A 22316-nucleotide genomic window follows, 5' to 3' on the forward strand; every position below is an offset into this window, starting at 1 on the left:
TCCTTTTTGTTCATTGCAGAGAGCTCTGGGGGCTTTCATATGAAGGAGGAATGAGGGAGAAATCTGATTCAATTCCCATTTAAAGTCAAACCTATCTAATTCACACCGTACACAATACAAGGACCAAACCACAGCCACCCTTCAAATTTCACACTTCTGCAAAGGAAGGCACTACTGTCCCAGCAAGACCAGTGGCGGAGGGAGGGTCTTGCGTGGTGGCACGTCGCCAGTGGGGATGTGGGATGTTGCCCACACGAGTGTTGTCCCAAGGGGGTGGTGCGGGCGTGCACATCCATCCCAATGGGGCGGCCGAGCACGGGGACGGAGGGGTTACACAGCTCCCGCTGTGCTTGCTTTACACCCGTGTAAGCGGCTCCTTTCCCGCTTTAAAGCGAGCCTTAGAGGAGGGATGGACGGGAGGCATGGCTCCCGTCCGTCCCTCCTCCGCGCAGCATTCGCTTCATAAGATGCACAGACATTTCCCCTTACTTTTTAGAAAGAAAAAAGTGCACCTTATGGAGCGAAAAATACGGTTTGTCATTTTTCTGTCACTGATGACCAGATGCAAGGTTGGTTTTTTTCAGGCGTAGCCTGCCATTCAGAGGTGAAAAAGCTTCACTTATCAAAACATATTTGCTTATACATCATAATTCTGTCCTCCTTTGCATTGGATCATATTCTCTCTCTCTCTCTCTCTCTCTCTCTCTCTCTCATTCTCTCTCTCCTCTGCTCAGGTAGGGATGGGTAGGAAACCTATTTGTTTCACATTTTTATGCAGATCTCACTAATTTGCACTTCCCAAAGCGATATGTAATCCAGCGATATGTATCCTTCAAAATTTGAAGCACAGGCTTCTAACCCCCCCCCCAAAAAAAAACAATTTAAGAAACCTATATTGGAGGAAGTGCACACAAATATTATTACATTAGCTAATAAAATAATATATAGAAATTGATTATCTTAGGGAAATTGCTTGCAACAACATGTACAAATCACATGCAACAATGTGTAAATTAGGTGAAATGCACACAAAAATGCATATAATCTTTTTATGAAGGCTTTTATCAAAGATTTGCAGACTGAGGTGGAAATGGTGTGAACTGAACCTAAGACTGGGGAAATGAGAACCCAAGATAAGCCAATGTTGACCAATTCATCCATCCTGATTAAGGGATGCCTAAGATAGATAGATTTAAATAGAAGACAGTTACTCAGGACTATCCATTGCTTTTTATAATGCAACCCTAATCACACTGTCCTTTTAGCCATAAAAATACAGTACAGTTAATAATTTAGCAGTCAGGGAAATTTTGTTTAGCCTCTAAATAGCCTCTGAATAATTGAGAAGGCATTCTGACACCAGATAGCTTTTTCAGTGCAGCGACATCCACCTCGTGTAAAATGGTGAAGAGAGATTGAAATGAATGAACCATCCCCCGAAGACTCTCACATTACGGCTTATGAATACGCTCTCCAAATCAGAAGCCAATGAAAAAGAAGACGGCTGCTCATATTCACCAGTGAGAGAAGCCACTTCCCATTTGTTCACTTCTTACACGCAATCTGCTGAATATCTATGGCTGATAGAAATCAAAGGATGAATTCTTTGGTAATGACTCTGTGCATTTCTGCATATATACCGTATTTTTTGCTCTATAAGACTCACTTTTTCCCTCCTAAAAAGTAAGGGGAAATGTGTGTGCGTCTTATGGAGTGAATTCAAGCTGCGCAGCTATCCCAGAAGCCAGAACAGCAAGAGGGATCGCTGCTTTCACTGCGCAGCGATCCCTCTTGCTGTTCTGGCTTCTGAGATCCAGAATATTTTTTTCTTGTTTTCCTCCTCCAAAAACTAGGTGCGTCTTGTGGTCTGGTGCGTCTTATAGAGCGAAAAATATGGTATATATATTTTATTGAAGGGGTGTTTTTTGTTTGTTTTTTAACTGAAGCACATTGAAATTCAAAAATGAATCAAAGGAGATGAGGGAGAAGGGAAAGGGAGAGTAGGGTTGCAAAATCTCTTAAGGCTAGGTATGCAGAAGGTGGGCTTGGTAGCTAAGGAATGGTGCCCACAGGGTCCCTGGACGTTTGATGGTCTATTGGTCCCTGTGCCACCACTGTGATTGCTTCCCCGCTGCCACCAACCCGTTTCTCTCGGGTACACACGGAGTCCAGACAGTTGTTAACATTAAACCAAATAAACAAGTTTATTGTACAAGCATTAACAAGTTTATGGTTTCAGATAATTTTTCTTGTCAGTTTATTAATCTTAGTTTGTTTACCGGCCTATGCCTTCCTAATAATGCTAACTGATTATCCCAACTGTCTATCTGACTCCTCTTAACAGATTATCTCACCCTCTCACATCAAACTATCCCAACCCACAGACTTATCCTCCCTCTCTCTTCTCTAACACCCGACTGACTCCTTAACAACTCTAACTGTAACTCTAACCCCTCCCCTTGGGTTCCCACTGGCCAATCACTTCACACTCATTTAACCCTTTCCTTGTGACCCAGCATGATGTCACCTAGGAGGGCAAACACCACAGTGCCTGCCAAAACTAGCTTGGTGCCTGGTGGGATAGGAACTGAGCCTTGTTTCTGTTGTGGGCATAGGATTGCTCCTGGTGGTAAGGTGGAAGGTTGGGCTGTTCCTGGTGCTGCAGGCTGAAGCCTGATGGATTGTGGGAGAAGCAAATTGCAAAACCTTACAGGAAATGGTAAGCCGGTGTTATTCTGACCCACAGATAATAGCCCTTAAATCTAAAACCCTGAAATTTTAAATCAAACCTAGAGACCTGGCAACCCTTAGATGGTAGAAAGGAAGGACAGAAGAGGCATGGCACAGAGGAGCTGTTCTTTATTTATTGCCGTTTATTAATTGCTTCCCATGAACTGCCATTTATTCATTGCTTCCCAGAAAATATCTAAAAGTGATTGCACAATGAAAACATCAGTAATAAAAGAAATTACAATTTCATATATTTACATAAATGAAAACAGTTTTAAAACAATTATGGACACTCATATGTAAGAACAGTCACAAATCCAACAGAGACCAGAACTGGGATCAAGATTTTCAGTTGTGGGAAAAGGAAGGCATTCAATAGGTGCCGGAATGACAGTAGAGATGGTTCTGGTCTGAAGGAATAAGTTCCAAAGGGTAGGTTCCACCATGCTGAAGACCCAGTTCCTACACTGCACAGAATGGGCCTCTTGAGAAGATGATATATAGGAGGGCCTTTCCTGCAGAACTTTGTGATTTACAGGATATATATGGAGTGAGACCATTGTTTAAATTAAGAGATGAGAGACAAAAGGGCATAGTCATGGATACAAAGGAGGGCGATGGGTGACAGCAGGTGAATGGACAGGTATTGGGGGAACAGGAGAAATGGTGATGTATGGTGTGGGGGTTGGGAACTGTGGTCTAGGGAGGGGTAAGAGTAGTTAGGAGAAACAGAGAAGAAGATGGATCAGAAATGGCCGGTAGAATTCCTGCCCTTCCGGACACATTCTCCACTCAAGCTAGGACATATACCAGCTTGGAGCAGAAATGTTCCCTCAGACAAGATCTCTGTGGGAGGCCACAAGATGAACGCTGTTACATTTTTAATGCTCTGTTAACTGTATTGGGTCAAAGGTTCAGAAAGGTGACAGCGAGGGCTACATTGCACTTAAACTTAATCATCTGCTTTCCAGTCATGCAGGTGGAAAACTCCTAAGCCTTTCCAGGATGCCAGCCTCTAGAAAATGTGGTGCTATTTGCCTCATGTATAAAAACTTTTAAAACCAATAAAAGTTACAAGCGGCCATACTGCCATTTCCACAGGAGATGTACCCAGTGAGCAACAGAACCCAATTTTGCCTTAATATTGGTGAGCCATGAGTAATACAAGGGCTATAAAAATCTTCAGTTTATATGCAATATCTCACATTGATGAGCATTGCTTTTCACTCAGATAGACACTTTAAAGTGACAGGGTAACTAAGCGCTCAGCTAGATTGATAATTTCCACAATCAATCAGTAGCTCAGCTCTATAAATGTTTAGCTAAGAAATGTCATTCATTTGTTTCAGTGGAGCTACCTTTTTATGGGAATTAGCTCCCCTTTATAGAGTTATGTAGAAGACAGGCCCTATAATTGGTTCCGTCCGATAAAAACTATTCAAGACACTCTCTTTTAAAGTTTAAATAACAAATAACTTTTACTTTGTGTACTTGCACTTGCAGATTAAATATACCACAGCTGGGTGTTACTTATATTACTAATACATATTACATAGATTTGTATCAAAGATAAATACGGTTGCAGGCTGTTACAGACTGACTAACTCTGAGGCAGACAGCAGCACAACAGAGCATACCTGCTGCTCTAACAGTTAAGACTGTCATAGCTGTACCAACTGCCATAACTGCCTCAGGCGTATAGGAGCCAACTCCTAGGGGCCAAGGGGTCTTTCCCCCCCAATAAAATATTTGAGGGGGGCTTCCCCCCAGTTGATGGGCAATGCCATTCAAATGGTGTGTGTGCACTGTCATGTGATCAGTCAGGGTGATCACATTTCCAAGCCGGGTTGCACTGCTAACAAAGTGTCTCAAGGGGGCTCAGAGACTCCTTCAGCTTCTGGGTGGTTCTGTGGGAACGGCCATTCCCAAAAAAAATTGCCACAGCCACCCCGCACCCCCATCCCAAGAGATGAAGCCAAACTTCCTGAGGGAAATGCTCAAAGCTCAAGAAAGGAGAGGATGTTGAAGTAGCAGGGGGATGTGTATTTTATTTTATGACAGATCAGACGGTTTCCTAAAGCTACAGATGCAAGTCAAATACTGTGGTTGGTAAACACACCTAGTACATATGCTTAGGATTGCACCCTTTGTTAATTTCTGCCACATCTGTGGAATCCAACTCTGGATCTTGTGTGATTTTTTCCCCCTGAGAGAAATATGAGGAAAAGTAGCTCTAAGACTAGCTACAAGATTTATTTAAAGCATATGGCTTACAGGTGCCTGACTGTCAGTCTTCATGCTTTCTTACAGAATAGGTACAAAATCAAACACAAGTCCCTACTTTTATCATTTTTCAAGCTAATCAACTTAGACATCAAAGTGGATTTTTTACTCCTCTCTAAACTACCCCCCCATGGTACTACCAGAGGCGTACCTGGGGTCCCTTGCATCCTTGGCAAGGAACTGTATCAATGCCCCCCCACAAAAAAAATCACTTTACCACAATAGCCACATTATAAATTACTACATTTTATGCAACCTAAGTACTCGAAGTGTCCAGAGTGAGAGCGAGGTGAGGAGGAAGGGCGAAAAAGATGACACACCTTTGTGCCATGGTGTGAGAAGGATGGGAGGCTTCCCCTGTGTTTGATCTTTCCACGACAACGGTGGCACACCACCAACATATATGTCATACACCCCATAGTTTGGTAGGTTATTTTTGCAGAGGGTGGTGGGCCTGACCTATATACTCAGCAGGGACAGTTTCACAAACCCCTTTGTATGCTTCTGGGTACTACTTCTGTACCCTAGAGCTTCCTAGTTCCTACAATCAGTATGTAGTTTTATAAATTCATTCTTATGATTCCCACTTATGTCATATAGCTAAGACGCCAACCACTTTGCACTACACTTTGCACTACAAGCTAGTCAATAGGCTTGGGGAGGGGCTTGGCTAGAGCCAAGATCTAAATGCCTGAAACTCAATTAAAAATCATTTGATCCAAGCCCACTCAACGCACACTCACATGCTTATATTTATAGGACAGCAGTGAGGTGACGTTGCAGTGCATTGCCAAGTTTGCCTGACAATTGACCTTGTGAATGCTCCACCATATATCATGATTGCTGCTTCACTGGTGACCAGTCTGAAATATTCCAAACAGAAAATATTGCACTAAGACCTTGACAGATTAAAGCCTTTACAGTATCTGTCAACACACATCTGCATCCCAAAATGGCAAATCAGTGGCAGCTTTGCCATTTCACCCTGGTGTGCTTGTGTAAGGCTATCATATGAGAACTCTCAGCTCAGCATTAGTACAAAGCTTTGGCACATAGGTGCAGAGGGAGAAAAGGAACATATTTTTTTTTGCACTGATATTTCTGCAAGCTCTCTGCACCTATGTACCAAAGCTTTGTACTAATGCTGAGCTGAGAGTTCTCATATAATAGTCTTTAGTCTTTGGTTTAAATTTCTCCACCTCCAAATTTCACAACACCCCCCAAACTGACCCAAATGGTGCTGATTTTACACCCAGCAAAATGGGGACTACTTTTGGCTAGCCCTGATTTTTTACAGCAGTGAGATAAATATGATCACCTGCAAGTGTTTGCAGACCAAGCCACAGTGCGACAGTGCCGTGATATCTGGATAGGAAAATCCTCACAGGTGAAGGGTGTTTCTCCTACAGTGAGTTCAAGCATCACATTGCATTAACTTTTCCTCAGCATACCCAAACATGCATTTTCCTCCTCAGGTTTTTTGGGGCCTTTCACCTTCATTTCTTTTCCTCCCCTCCTCCTTGTGAAAAGTAATTCCCACTTACTACATCTGTGTTTTCACCCCATTGTGCCTGTCTGAACTAGAGCTCTAAAAAGAAAGAAAAAATTCTTAGTGTTCCTAACTAAAAGGAAATTTCCTCCAAATGTTTTACCATGGTAGGGAATTTCTTTAAAAACATTAAACTGGCTGCTTTTTTAATGATGTGTTTAAAATTAAACATTCCCAGATGGGATGTATATTATGGACAAACCATGTCCTTCAGTTCAAGTACCCTGTTTACTTTAAAATCTGAAACTAACTACAAATGCAAACCAGTTTTTATTTTCAAGCACCTGGAAAAAATTACCAAATTCTTAGGTGTGCATTGTAATGAGAACAAATACAGAAGAGTGTGAATTCTTGGGTTTCAATATCTATTTTTAAATTGTTTCCCGAGTAAGCTTTCTATTTAGATTTAATGAGATTCTAACTGCATTTTAAAAAAGAAAAAAAATTCCCAGACGATTATTAAAGACATATTCCTGTAGGTTTTGCACACATAGTTTAAACATTTCTTAAACAGTGTTTCAGATCATCGTTGGCATTCCAGATGAGTTATCTTCCTAAATAAGTTGAATTATTAAACTTTTACTAGAAACACACACTGTGGGGGGATTAACTGTTTTTCAAGAGACACAAATCTCTGCAGTTGCTCAGCTCTGACGGATCTGTTTTTTAAATGGTTTGGCTGCCATCCTGCACACAATTAGGCCTCTAAAATCCAATTGATTTGTGATAGAATTTAAACTGCTTGTGTGTGCTGGATTGCAGTCCAGGTGATTTTAAGGCACATTTTTTTGCCTATTATTTTAAAGCCACCTAAAATCAAAGTCTATTAAAACATCACCATGTACAGTGGTACCTCTGGATACGAACAGGATCCGTTCTGGAGCCTCGTTCGCATCCAGAAGCCAACGCAACTCGCGTCTGCGCATGCGCGGGTTGCGATTCACAGCTTCCGCGCATGCGCTTGATGTCATTTTGACCGTCTGCGCATGTGCAAGCGGCGAAACCCGGAAGTAACGCGTTCTGTTACTTCTGGGTTGCTGCGGAGCGCAACCCAAAAGCACTCAACCTGAAGCAACTTCAACCCAAGGTATGACTGTACAAGATTATACCAGAAGAGAGAGATTATTGTGATCAACTGGTCATGGGACCTAGGAAAGCTGCTCTGTGAAATCTCCCATAATAGTATTGTGGATTCAGCAGGTGGTCATTTAAAGGTGCATTTATCTGCCCCACTCTTTTTGATATGTTCTCTAATATTTCCCTGTACTGACAAGTGGTGGAAGCATCCAACAGATCCTCTTAACTGGTCATCATGGATTTGGTTAAGGACAAGCACCAGAGGTTGGCAAAGTCAGGCACCTTCCTAGGCTCATGCTCCAATTGGGGGGGGTGGCACAGCCAATCCCTACAGACTCCTCGATTCGTCCTCCTCTTTGCTGCTGCCGCTGCCTGTTCACCTGCCCTCACCAAGTGAATGAGCATTGGGAGGAACAAAACAAGGAGCAGTAACCACAGTACATCCTGCCAGCACACCTTCTTTAGGAGATGGCCCAACTAGGCCCAAAGGAAGAAACCAGTGAATCGGCAGTAACAACTGTAGGCAGAAGAGGCGGGTACTTAATGAGATGGGTCCACTGAGAGAATCTCACCCAAAGACCCCCAAATCTGGAACAAGCATTGATTTGGTTGACCAGCTAGAGCATTTCAGATACTATCTGTATGGGGGGCAGGGAGTGCTCATTTTACACAATGTTGTCACCACAGTTTGTCATAAGTATCCTTGGGTGGCACTCCTGTTGTTACTGAATCGCAACTCACATCATCCTTGGCCATTGGCTGCGTCATCTTGGGATGTAGCCCAACAACATCTGGAGGCCCACCCACACTTGCATGGCTTACAGGGTGATCATTTCCCCCTCCTGTGGTAGTCTTACTGCAACTTTAGCAAAGGCACAAGCAGAAAGAACTACAGCTTTCTCCTGTCTTGAGGTGTTGGAAAGCAGAAGCTGCTGAACTTTTTGCTACTCAGGCAAGCTTCTAAAAGTTCAAAGCTGCTGTCAAAAAAAAGGTGGTAATCTTAGTAGCTGAAAGGAAGTCTCAGAAATACTGTTTTTTGACTCTCTTTTTTGTTCCAGCTTTCTCTTCTCATTCATAATCAAGGGCCAAACTAGACATGTCATTAAGTGTATTTTTGCATTTACTCCAGTGGTGGATTTGACCAACACCACCCCAAGCAAAGTATCAGTTTTGGAAATGTGATTTTCTGCAGGAGGAAAAGATTCAAATCTCTCCCTAGTGCAAGTTACACTGAACACAGGTGCAAGCTCTCTCTATACATGTACACGGTTGTGTGAAAGAGCATACGCTTGTTGATTTGTACAGATCAACTATTTGTATATACAGGTGCACAGATTGTACACTTATTGAATGTAACATGTCAGTGCTCTTGAAGTCTGCTGTAATCCTGACTATCAGCTGATGCAATTTACATCAAAGCCGCATTTTTTAAAACCCTAGATGCAAAAGCTCAAAAAAGACAAATGCCTAAATAAAAACAAGGGAATATACTGCTGGTGTTAGGTACAATACAAAGTGAATGTTTGGTCTCACCAGCAAGCTCAGAGATCAGGAACTAGGTACCCTGTCAGATTACAGGGCCCATCTCTGACCATTGGTCATGCTGTCTGGGGCTAAGGAAGTTGGGGTCCAACATCAGCTGGAGTGCCATAGATTCTCCAGTCCCTGATCTGCATACAGCCGTGTTAACAGGGAGCATCTTGCATTATGAGACATTTAGTGTATTTAGAGCAAAACTGATTTTGTCTACTCATAAATGGGGAAATGAGGAAGGAAGATCTCCAGAAAGTACAGACTGCAAATCATTTCAAAATGAGATATGTCCCAATCACAGAGGCCATACTGAAACATCACCTCATAATTGCTCAATATACAAGTCAGAACATGTCAAGATGAAATGCTTGAGGAACATGGTTAGCTATTATTGTGTTTACTCTTTCCAGGGTGTGATGGAATGCAGAATGAGCCACATGGCAGGAATTGTTCTTTTTTAAAGCTATAAAATGAAAACACAGGCAGATCTGTTAAATGGCATTCTCCCTTCAGGAGCATACACCATGGCTTTGTCCATGGACTTGAACCACAGGTCCCATCTTCCCTGGCCTTGCTTGCTGGGGCTGATGAGAATTGTAGTTCAGCAACATAAACACAGGTTCTCAACACCTGATCTAACTCATGGTGTTTTTGGAAGCTACCACCCAAATGCAATTGACCAGTAAGCAACTGGACACAAACAAACAAATAAACAAACAAATATCATGAGTAGCTCATACCATTACTGCCCATGAACTGTCACACCATTGCACTTCCTGGATTTTTTTCATGCAAATATTTGTGCTTCTTTAGTGGTACAACATTTTGCATGATTGGTGTGGACAGGTGTTTCCTTCTGTACCTCTTCATGGTCATTGCAGCATCCATGCTCTTGTATTACCAGAGCCCTTATTTTTATCTACGCATTTGCAACATGACATCCATACCCCTATTCACTCGGTTTCATTTTATCTGATAATTTGTGTACATAAATGAAAACTGACTATTCCACTGTCCCAGGACCTGATTGCCTCATTCCATCTCAATTCTCCATTTTTTTGGGGGGGGGGGGTCAAATGGAACAGTGTTTATGTGGGTGCTGGTTATGATATACCATTATTTCAAACAGAATATATAAGAAACGAAATTGGGAGCTGGTTATTTTCATAGGGCTCCTCTGCTCTAAAACTTGTTGACAGATTGGTTCATCAGCCACTGATCTTCTTGTCCTGGGGTCATGATATTGGATAGCAATATCTGTTTCCACACCCTTGTTATGGATACCAAAGTATGTGGTGATGAGTGAATGAGAGCAAACTCTCTCTATAAGCCTTCCTTGAGGCAAACTCGGGGTATTTTCACACACATCTCTGAAAAGGTGTAGCAGAAACACAGGGCAAGCTGGCCCAGCCTGATGTGATTAATACTTCTCTGTTGCTGTTATCTATAGAATCCTCCCCAAATGGACTCATATTTTTGGGACATGTTCACACCAATCAATTCTGTGCCCCAGGAAAAGGAACAAGCTAAACGTCCTGCTGATCACTTCTCCCAGTGGATCTTCCTGCTGCTGGGAAGTTTATGCCTGCCAATATTTGGGGGGTGGTTTTAAGCACATCTATTTTTCAGCAAGTCTGAGTGTTTACTCCTGAGCAGAGCCACAGCTAGGGAGGCCTCAAGCCTACTGCTCAAAATAGAGCCATTCCCATTCAACAGGTCCCAGCCAGCCCTTCCCTGGAGTAGGAGAGATAATGACTGGTGACCTGAGTGAGTTCACATTGGCCAATCGACAGGCATTTGACAAATAACAGGAGCCTTAAGCACTGTTTAGGCTCCAGAGAACAAATGTATTAGGCTCCAGAGAACAAATTAGGAGAAAGAGGAAGACAATCACTAAGGTTGTGTGTTAAAAACAATTTCTTCACTTCTCACAGTCTCTTACATTGCAAGCTGTCTTTAAATAAAAGTGCACACTCTCCCCCACCACCACTATCTAATGCTAGCCAGATAGAACAGAAAAAAACCCAAACAAAACCTCTTCAGATTGCATGTTTCTGTTTCATATCACTTGTCAAGGAAAATGAGATGGTAATGCCAAAACTAGTAGTGCTGTTAATAATATTTACTATTTATATGTTTTAAAAAGAAAAGAGATACACATAGATCAACAGAGAGGAAAGGCATTGCCCACAGGCCCATAATCAAAAGAGGGAAGGGGAGTGTGATGGGAAAGGGGATGGCTTTCTCATTGAACACAGCTTGAGGAAGGGCAAAGCATCTGCCTTGCATTCAGAAACCCCTAGCTCATCTCCAGGTAGGGCAAGGGGAGACCACTACCAGGAACCCTGGAGATCTGCTGCCCTTCTGTGTAGACAATACTCCACTAGATACCGCAATGCTCTGATGCAATGGAAATAACATTTGTCATTGTTTTCAGGTGCTTCATTCTTAAGGTTTCATCTTGCATCCTTTTGGCTTCCAGAGAATATGAAACACCTTTCGGGAAGGATTTTACTTTATGGAAATCCCATATGAGACCTTAAGCACGTGCAGTTTTATTAGCTATATTTTCAAAGCTGGGTTGGGCAAAACTTTAGAGCTGCATCTGAAGAATCCGTGACATTTTCTTTTTAGTGCTGCTTGTCTTTATTTCTCAGAAATAAAGACAAAGGCTGTTCTTTAGATAAATCTGGATATACTGCAAGCCCAGTTCAGTGCCTTTTGTCCATAATCCTGTATTTCCTTTCCTTTTTATAAATGACACTTTATTTAGCTCCCTTTCAATATACTGTGTATATTGAATACTATATGTATACTACCCCGTTTTTTCTTTTCTTTTCGTTGAATCAGATTCCCATAGATGATGGAAGTGGAAGAGACAGCTGGTTATTGGTAGGCACTCTGCTATCTTGCACTCTCAATTTCAAAAATATATTTTCTTGATATTATGTGAATTGAGTTTCTAGTGCAATAATCACATACCTATGCAGTCACAGGTACCTCCTCTCCAATCTTCTGTTGTAGAGATCCTACATTATTTTTAGGCTGCATACACACTAACCTGATTACAGGACAAAAATGTGGTTTTTCTCCATCCAGAATCATTGGTGCTCATCCTCAACATGCTGCTTTCAATCTAGAATTATTCTAGAGCCTGCTGTCTACAAGGGTGGGTATAGCTTCATGATACATGGGTTTATCCATACTTCCATTTTTCCTGCTACTTTCCCCCCTGGGGAAACCCATTTTTAGTGCTAAATCAGAACAGAATGGTGATTAATATACACAGAATAATAAATTAATAATAAATTAGAATACAAAACATTAAACAAAGCCACAGAGACTTGTGAACTACCCAACCTAAGATGAACTTATAATGTCTGGTTTCAATAGATTTTTCAAATGCTTAACTCAGTCTTTTAGATAAGTTCATGAAGATACCAACAAAAGGTAAGTTCGGTGTGATTCACAATAGCCAGAGATGCTAGTGGAGCTGTAGATAGATGTTAATGAAGTTGTAGACGACAGGGTGCCGGCGTTTTGCACCTGTTTTGCCCTGGCAGTCCAAGTAATCAAGAGGCTGCTGTTCGCCCCCAGTGGGGCCCTTTTACTAGGGCTTGCAGGTAGTCTCTTAATCTTAAGCCAAGAAAGAGTATTCTCTATAAGATTGAATAACAATATATGTATCAAGACTTTGAGATTAGACCACTGAAGAAGCCCAGAAAACTATCTTGGGAGTGTGCTACCTGCAAGGTTGGGTAGTTCGCAAGTCTCTGTGGCTTTGTTTAATGTTTTGTATTTTTCTCAGAAGCTTGATAAAGAATGTATAATTTATTATTCTGTGTATATTAATCGCCAACGTGTTGCATGAGTCACACTACTATCAGCAGCACAGGTTGCATTTTTCTAGCATTAAATCAGCACAGGTTGCATTTTTCTAGCATTAAATTGGGTTTTCCGCATATTGCAGTTTGTTCCACTTTAGTCCTAAAGAGCAGGTTTTCTGGATGAAAGTGGCAGGCCAAAGGCAAAACCTCTCAGACCCATGCCTAGAAAGCAATGGAAAGGGGGGGGGGATTGTTTGGCCCCATGCTTTCAAGCGGATAGATTGTCCACACGTTTTCCTCCCTACATGTGTTCTCTGTCAAGGAAGAAGGAAGTGGTAATTGCCATCTTGGCATACACCCACCTGCACTGTCATTGCTTACATCTGCTTTCAAAGGGGCAAGCAGTGGAGTCATGCAGAATCAATCTGCAGTGAGCTTGTGTTTTTGGAAAGGAATAGTTTCTCAGGAAGTGCTTTTCAGGGGGAAAGAATATGCAATAGATCTAGATTTTGTGTGGACTATGTGGAAGTACTCAGGGCTCCAATGAGTTTAGAATAAAATGTTGCATGTACACAGCCTACGTTTTTATTATTACAGTGGTGCCTCACAAGACGGAAAACCCGCTAGACGAAAGGGTTTTCCGTTTTGGAGGCGCTTCGCAAAATGAATTTCCCTATGGGCTTGCTTCACAAGACGAAATGTCTTGCGAGTTTTTCTGACTTTTTTTCCCTTCCCCCCCTTTTTCTAAGCCGCTAAGCCGCTTATCAGCTGATCCGATAAGTCGATAAGCCGCTAAAAGCCGCTAAAAGCCACTAAAAGCCGCTAATAGCGCTAATCCGCTAAGCCGTCAATGGGCTTGCTTCGCAAGACGAAAAAACCGCTAGACGAAGAGAATCGCGGAACGGATTCTTTTCGTCTTGCGAGGTACCACTGTATTATTGTTTATAGCCAGTGGTCATTACAATACAAATCCTGCCAAACAACCAAGACAGTCCAAGGGTAAGTCAAAACATATACATTTTCAGAGCTGCAAATTTTCATAACTTAAAATGTCTCATTGGCCAGCAGCCATCTAATTTTGAAACCATCTGACTGACCTTCTGAAATGAACAGAAGAATCTATCCCTGGGTGAATCATATAAAGGGCAGTACAGCAGAATATAATGTGTGATGTCTCTGATCTGATTCAAGCTATGTATATAGTCATCTGTTTGCCCGTTAAAAAATTTGCTGGTCAGATTTCTAAAATGAAGTTCGAGAATCAGATTCAAGGAACGTGCACAGAGAGAGGGTGGTAGGCTGTGCTTTATGCATGTGTTCCTTGAGTGATTGTACACATGAATGTCTTTGTATGGGCAATTGGAAGCACTGTCCCTGATCTAGTTCTCGAGTTCCCTGCACACAAAACAGGACAACAGTCAAACCAGAAGAAGTCACCTTTCCAGCCTAACTATAATACAATGCTGTTTTCAGTTGTTTCGTGTAAGAACTGCTTTTGCTGTAATTCTGACCAATCAATTTCCCCACTCTCATCTACTGGACAAGAAGAGAGCAAACCTTATGAAACCAATTTCCAATTATGAGACCCGGCTGGTCTCTGGGGCACACCTGCTGTTTCTTTCAGTTTACTGGATTCAGCAATTCTCCAAGGGTAAGGGTGGAGTTACTAAAATCCTACTGAATTGATGACTTTCTCTTACACACATGGCAATTCCATACAACACTATGTAATGCCTAGCCAGCTAGAGCAGAAACTTTAGGTTCCATTTAGTTAGTTGTTTTAAAAGTCAGGAAGTTAAATGTGCCACAACAACAACAACAAGCCTTCTTTTTTCCATTGCCAGGCTTTAATGATTCTCATACTGGGCGATACAATTGGTCTGTTAACAGGAAATATGTTGAAGGCCCATTCTTCTTTCCTGAATGAAACACTGGCTGTGCTGACCTTGGCTGGAAGTTTATTGTTACTCACTGTCATGAAGAGAAAACAAGAGCCAGTGTCAATTTGTTCGTACAATTTAATATATATTATTGAGCCTTTCAGCCACATTGAGAGTTCTTTAATGATCAGCAGATGTGTTGCCTGTGTCAGTTTTCTTTGGACACAAACAGAATCAGCTCAGCCTGTCCCAGGATCCCTTTGGCCGCTCAACTACATCTCAAGGCCCACTGCCTAGCTAATTTGGTGTTTGCTCCCTTGTGTGTCATTATAACAGGGCTGGGGAGCTTCAGCTGTGTTTTCGTGTGACCTGGTGTCACCCTGAAGCAAGTTTGGTTCTTCCCCTCCTCTCGTTCCTCCTCGGTGCTTAACGACAGTCAAATCACCTAATGAGCGGCTTGAGCTACCACTCCTGAATTATTTTCTTAAAACAAATTGTTCATTGTTTTCATTCCACAAATGATATTGACCCACTTTCATGATCTTCAGAAACTGAAAAGGAGGCGAATATTCATACCGCGGTCAGCAGCCATTTTGAAGCAGCAGTAAAGCAGTAAATACTTTCACTGGCAATGTGAACTAAGAAACTGTGATGTCTTTATTATTTGATAGACTCCTAATCTGTCCCATCAGCTCAGGGTACATAACACCATAATCATTATTTCAGTTCAGTTAACAAGTGGGGAGGCTTCTAGACACCTTTCCCTATGCCTAAGTGTATTTAGATCCATGAGATCAGGGTTGGCAATATAATGTCCCCCAAGACATATCCAGGCTGTCATAGCTTTTCCGGCTTCCTCTTTCTTTTCTGAAATGACGAGCAGCCTGCAGGTGAGATTTAGCCCTACAGGAAATCATTTCTTTCTCAGCACATTAAGGTAGAATCCTTGCCAATCAACACATGTCTCAGATGAGGGTGGGAACTTAGTGTGCAGTGGAAAGCAAAATAGCCTTTATTTTGCTAAGAAGGGTTTAGGAGAACGTTAGAACCTCGTGTACTCATAACAAGCAAAAAGCACACTAAAACTAACAGACTCCAAATGTTTTATTAAGCACATATTTGCTTCCAATTGTATGGTTTGCATCTCCAGAAATTGCCCTCGCAACTTTCCAAGAAATAACATTTCTGCCCATTCTCTTATAACGGTTTGTAGGAACAGGTCATCAGTGCACCAAGATGCTGTAGGCTGCAAATCTTGAACATGCACTGGAGCACTGCAAAGGCTTACTCTCCCTCCCCTTGTATATGCCTTGCATTGGGTATCCAGTAGAGTCACACTAAGGAGGAAAATTCCCACTACTGCAAACTGCCTCTCCCAGTACAGCACAGCCTTACTCATGGGATGCTTTTAGCAGGGGCCACAAGGGACTGCAGTGGGGAGGAGAGAGCAGGGGATGTTCTTGCATGACAATTATTTTGCTTGGCTAGCACTGGATATAGTTACTCGCATAGAAAAAGTAACTTATGAGCTTGGGTATTTGCATGTACACAAAACCTTTGGGGTTCTTCTCTCACAAAAAAGGGGAAGAGGAGAAAAGGATAATGAAGGCTGGCCTGCAAAAACAAACAAGCTGTATGCATGCATCTAGCTGTATAGAGTCGCGTCTTATCTGCCTGCCTTTGCAGGTGTGTCAAGCATCTTTAGTGCTCTCTTGTCAGCTTAAGATGCATCTATTCATCTGGACCAGGTTTCCTCAACCTCGGCCCTCCAGATGTTTTGAGACTACACTTCCCATCATCCCTGACCACTGGTCCTGCTAGCCAGGGATCATAGGAGTTGTAGGCCAAAAACATCTGGAGGGCCGAGGTTGAGGAAGCCTGATCTAGACTTTAGGACCCTCCGGACACTAGGTGCTCTGCCCTGTGTCTGCTACTTGTATTGTGAGTACAAGTATTTTCTAATTTTAGTGAGGTGCTGAGATGGTTGTATTTTATTGTTTATCCAATTTTGTAAACTGTTCTGATTTTCAAATGAAAAGCAGTCTGCAAATGAAATAAATGCTTGTCACTGTCTTGGGCACTGTGGGAAATTTGCCAGCAGCCTGACTCAGTATAAGGGAAGTTTCCTATGTTCCAGAGTGGCAGTCCTGAAATAGAAAATGAGAGGGGAGGTGGTGGGTCATTGGCAGGAAATGAAACTACAGAAAGCCATTTACCATAAATGTTATACCACACATTTACACTTTTGTGGAATCCGGGTCTTTCTACCAAGAAAAATCATAATAAATGATCAAAATGTATTTTCCAGGAAAAGTCTAGTACACTTCAGTTCTGTTGAAATCAAGGTGAACTCTAGCCGAATCCTAAACTGAAATGTACTGAATCACATTGATCTCAGTGGGATTTATTTCCACATAAAATGTGCTAAAGATTCAGTAATCTGTTTCTAGCAGATTTGTGTGTCTTTGTTCTATTAAGTGTTTTTATCTGTCACTGGGTTGCAGAATGCCCCGCCCTGATATTGGGCAAGACAAAGACAGCATTTGAAAATAACTAATATTTGATCCAATAAAACACACATATTATTTAAAAAACACCATAGTCGTCTTGTTAAATATGATCTACAGGCCTTTGAAATGTTCATAGTATATATGTAGTCAAGTATAGGATTTCCAGGCCAAACAAACACATTAATTAATAAAGGATTACTTTCCTTACATGTTCAGGTCACTTTCAGATAACCTGTTTACACAGCATTCATCATGATTTATTTGCACAAAATTTGCAAGAAGGTTAGATGATAATGGCAATGTATTGAGAATTTGTTCTGATTTGTTTGCATCAAAGTTAGACAATGCTGCAACAAGCATGTGTTATTCCACAACTTGCAGTGCATTTCCCCTTTCTTTATTGCAAAAAGTCTGATTTCGTGGAAAGTGGGTTTGTTGCACAAGCACGGCAAATCAACATTTATTGTGTAAATTGAGTTCATCTGCATATTATTAAATTCCACCCACAAACAGTGAAATGCCCTCAGGTTTTGTGCCTTGTCATTGGGTTGTTCAGGGGAGAAAAGGGAGCTATAGTGGGCTTTTAGTTAGAGCATATATTGCCTTGCAACTAAAATTGGAGTTTACAAGTCTTTAGGAGTTATTCCTGAAGTAACAATTTTTGGATTTCAGAATATTGTTGAATTCCTGAATTCAGAATTTATTTTTATTTTTTCCACGGAGGGAATCCTGGCAGGGATGGGTGAATCTGTCAGTTGTGGTTTCTCTCTGTTTCTCTTTTTTCCAATCACAGGTTAGGTTCTCCACATTATCACAGTGATTTGCAGTTATTTTTGGAAAGTTCTCAAAAAAGTTCACCAGCAGCTTCATTAAGTTCAGAGGCTGAATATGCATCTCTGCAGAACAATTTCCCCTAATATAATGTATTTCTGTATGCTATTTCCACTAATGCACACTTCACCACAGTATATGCATTTTTGTATGTATTACTTATCTGGTAAACTGCATTGCAAAATTCAGAGAAGTGCCAATTTTGAAGAATGGCAGTGTTTCAGTTCACACATTATTTCACATTAGTTAGGCTCACCTTTAAATGTGAAATGAATCAAATTTCTCCTACATCCCTACTTGTATATGACACTGGTATTATTTCATTGCTCCCTGTATGTTTGTTATAATTCTACCGTGATATGAAACTTGAGATTCATTGACATTGCACACATGAAAACCAGAGCAATGCCTGACTTATGTTTCTGAAGGATATAATAACTGCAGACTAATGCAACTCATCAGGTTTCTGATGAACTGCATTCATAATTCATCACTGCTGGCAGATGCTAAAAAGGACATAACTTTGAGCAGGAGAGAATCATGATGTGAACTAAATATTTTGGTGTTAATGCATTTCCCCAGTTGAGTTGAGCTGAGTTGTCACATTTAAGGCTGATAATATCAACATAGTACTGGATTGTTTAAGTAAGGATAACCAAAGTATATTACAGGAGCTCAAAAACCAATACTTACTGGTTTTCTTTAAACATTTATCTAGGATTTCAAGGCCAGTTACAAAAAAAAATCAATACAAGTAAAATAATGATGATGATGATGATGATAAATGCAGTGGCGTAGCGTGGGTTGTCAGCACCCGGGGCAAGGCAAGTAATTTGTGACCCCTAACCCATGGATTTGCGCCCCCTAACCCGTGGATTTGCGCCCCCTAACCCTAACCCCCAGATGTTGCGCCCGGTGCGGCCGGCCCCCCCTGCACCCCCCACGCTACGCCACTGGATAAATGCAAAAGAAGCAGCAGGTACATTAATGTATGGACAGTGCAATCCCACGGTGGTAGTATAAATATAAAAGTAGGTCTATCCAACACCCTGATGAGCACAAGCTAGCAGGGCAGAAGTGATTACAGAGAAACACTTCACATTCCTATGTCCTTTTTGGTTTTTAAAAAAAGTTTCCCTCCCAGTTGTTGTTGTTACTTAGTTGTTTAGTCGTGTCCGACTCTTCGTGACCCCATGGACCAGAGCACCCCAGGCACTCCTGTCTTCCACTGCCTCCTGCAGTTTGGTCAAACTCATGCTGGTATCTTCGAGAACACTATCCAACCATCTCGTCCTCTGTCGTCCCCTTCTCCTTGTGCCCTCCATCTTTCCCAACATCGGGGTCTTTTCCAGGGAGTCTTCTCTTCTCATGAGGTGGCCAAAGTATTGGAGCCTCAGCTTCACGATCTGTCCTTCCAGTGAGCACTCAGGGCTGATTTCCTTCAGAATGGATAGGTTGGATCTTCTTGCAGTCCATGGGACTCTCAAGAGTCTCCTCCAGCACCATAATTCAAAAGCATCAATTCTTCGGCGATCAGCCTTCTTTATGGTCCAGCTCTCACTACTGGGAAATCCATAGCTTTAACTATACAGAACTTTGTTGGCAAGGTGATGTCTCTGCTTTTTTAAGATGCTGTCTCCCTCCCATTAGAAAAAGGCTAACTAGCTGTCTCTCTAGTTTGGGGCATGCCAGGGGGTTGTAATGCCTTAGGATCCTTTGAATCCAACCTGCTTCCTGAAACAGCCCAGAATGCTGCCTTTATGGACCTTCTGATGCTGGAGCTCCAGTGCTGGGATTAAGAGACGCTGGTAGTAGAAAGGAGCGAGGAATCCAAGACTGGGCCTCCTTTTATCAACACCTCTCTGCCCTCAGAGGGGTAGATCTGATCTATGGTTCCTGTGTGCATTTTGTCAGATGCAGGAAGATCCATTGCAAAGGTGAGGAACCTCAGGCCCAGGGCTCAAACACAGCCCTCTAGGTCTTTATATTTTGTTCTCAGGGCTCTCTTTAGGATACACCTTTTTCCCAGGCCACACCCTTCACTAAGCCTGGCTGAAAAGGGATGAGGAACTATAGCAATGCCTGGCTGAATGATGGAGAGATGTGGGCAGGGACATGTATAAACTACTGACATTTGCATGACTGGAATAGCCTACTGTATGAAGGTAAGAGTCACATCAATTGCTTCAACTAATAAATAATAATAATAATAAAATTGTATTTCTATCCCGCCCTCTCCAGCCAAAGCCAGGCTCAGAGATGCTAACAACAGTAAAATAATACAGCATTCTAAAAGCAATTCATTATAAAATCAGTTCAAATCAAATTGATGGCAACCATTGGGCTAGCGTTCCATGAAGAATTACCAGAGGAGGGGGTCAGGCTGTGCCTTGGCCAAAGGCGTGGTGGAACAGCTCTGTCTTGCAGGCCCTGTGGAAAGATGTCAAGTCCCGCAGGGCCCTAGTCTCTTGTGACAGAGCGTTCCACCAGATCGGGGCCACAGCCAAAAAAGCCCTGGCTGTGGTTGAGGCCAGCCTAACCTCTCTGTAGCCTGGGACCTCTAAGTTGTTTTTGTTTGAAGACGGTAAGGTCCTCCGTGGGACATACCAGGAGAGGCAGTCCCATAGGTACGAGGGCCTTAGGCCGTATAGGGCTTTAAAGGCTAAAAGCAGCACCTTAAACCCGATCCTGTACTCCACCGGGAGCCAGTGCAGCTGGTAGAGCACCGGGTGAATATGATCTACTTTTTTTTTTTTGCCCACTTTTGCCTGTGGCCCCACCCACCACTGGCACAAAACCCCCCAAGGTTCCCCATGATGGAATGTTCCCCACCCTGATCTAATGAAAGAATAATTCTTTAGATTTGAGAACAGCAAATACATTTTTAAAATATTATGTGCTCCTTAGATTGACCAAAGCACAAAACCTTACCAAACTGTAAACCTATGCAATCTAAGGAAGCTTCCAGCATATGTAAAGAATTGGTATCTACATTCGTTCACCTGAAATCACTACATTGCAATTAATAAGGCCACTACACTACTAAGGGAAGCTCTAAACTATGTTCAAGACTGGTCTTCCTCATCATCTTGGACTCCAAAAATCTGTTTATGTGCATTCAAGGGGCCTGTGTTAGGACTTATCCAGGCATAGTCTGCACTTTAAAGCTCTGTGTCTGAGTGCACTGTCCTATTTTACACTGAAGTTCCAATTCACCTTTAAAGAATTCCCCCCAGTTTTCACAGGGGGGAAAGGCATTCAGACACAGAGCTTTAAAGTGTGGACCCATACCTGGAAAGAGCAAGGCAAAAGGTATGGATAAACTCTTATCCCAGTGGTATATTTATTATTATTATTATTATTATTATTATTATTATTATTATGCTTTTTTAAAGCAGCTGACCCCCATGGCAAGTTACCACAAAGTACTTTAAAAAAAAAACAAAACCCTTAAATTTCATAAGGAGTTTGCTGTACAAAACTGGATGACGCACACAACTGGTATCACAGTTTGGATTCTGGCCATACGTGTATGTGCAAGTTCCTATAAAATTGGTAGGATCTGCTTGGATATTTGCCAACGGCTGGAACGCAAATAATTGCAAAACTCTCTTTCCAGCTGTATAATTGGCAGCCCCCAAACTGTACATCTGTTGGCCTGCATCACCACAGCTAACAAGACATTCAAAGGCTGGCAAACCTGCCAACACAACACCCACATCCAGGCGCTTGCTTTCAAGAAAATCCCATGCAGGGTTGCACCAAATGCCTGTTTTTCTTAGAACCTTTGGGGTGTTAGGATACCATGTGACGGCTTTGTAGCTGGCGCCTTCCTCTCTTTCTCACCCACTTGACAATAATCACTGGTGCTTTTATATATATTTAAATGACAGCAGTGCTAAAGCTTTCAAGAGAAAACTGACTGTATGCACAGTGGTTTGTGTGGACAAAGGATTAATTTATTTGCCATTACGTTCAAGAGTAGCCTCCTTAAACACGAGTAAATTGCTTGACAATAAGCACTGCACAGCCTGTGCTGGTAAATTACCATTAATAAGAGAATAGTAACTGGTGAAGATTCACTGAAGGATATCCT

At 42.0% G+C, this 22316-nt stretch overlaps 1 long non-coding RNA gene across 1 annotated transcript; it reads left to right on the top strand.

Annotated features, from left to right (window-relative positions):
- Nucleotides 1-6146: 6146 nt before the first annotated feature.
- On the top strand, nucleotides 6147-15042 carry LOC309339363. The gene is made up of 6 exons (XR_014155240.1): nucleotides 6147-7649; nucleotides 8698-8879; nucleotides 12023-12064; nucleotides 12169-12341; nucleotides 13948-13998; nucleotides 14844-15042. It is a non-coding gene; the product is annotated as an uncharacterized lncRNA (long non-coding RNA).
- Nucleotides 15043-22316: the final 7274 nt, after the last annotated feature.

Source organism: Podarcis erhardii (assembly GCF_964252035.2).
Source record: "Podarcis erhardii genome assembly, chromosome: 3".
Lineage (NCBI taxonomy): Eukaryota > Metazoa > Chordata > Lepidosauria > Squamata > Lacertidae > Podarcis > Podarcis erhardii.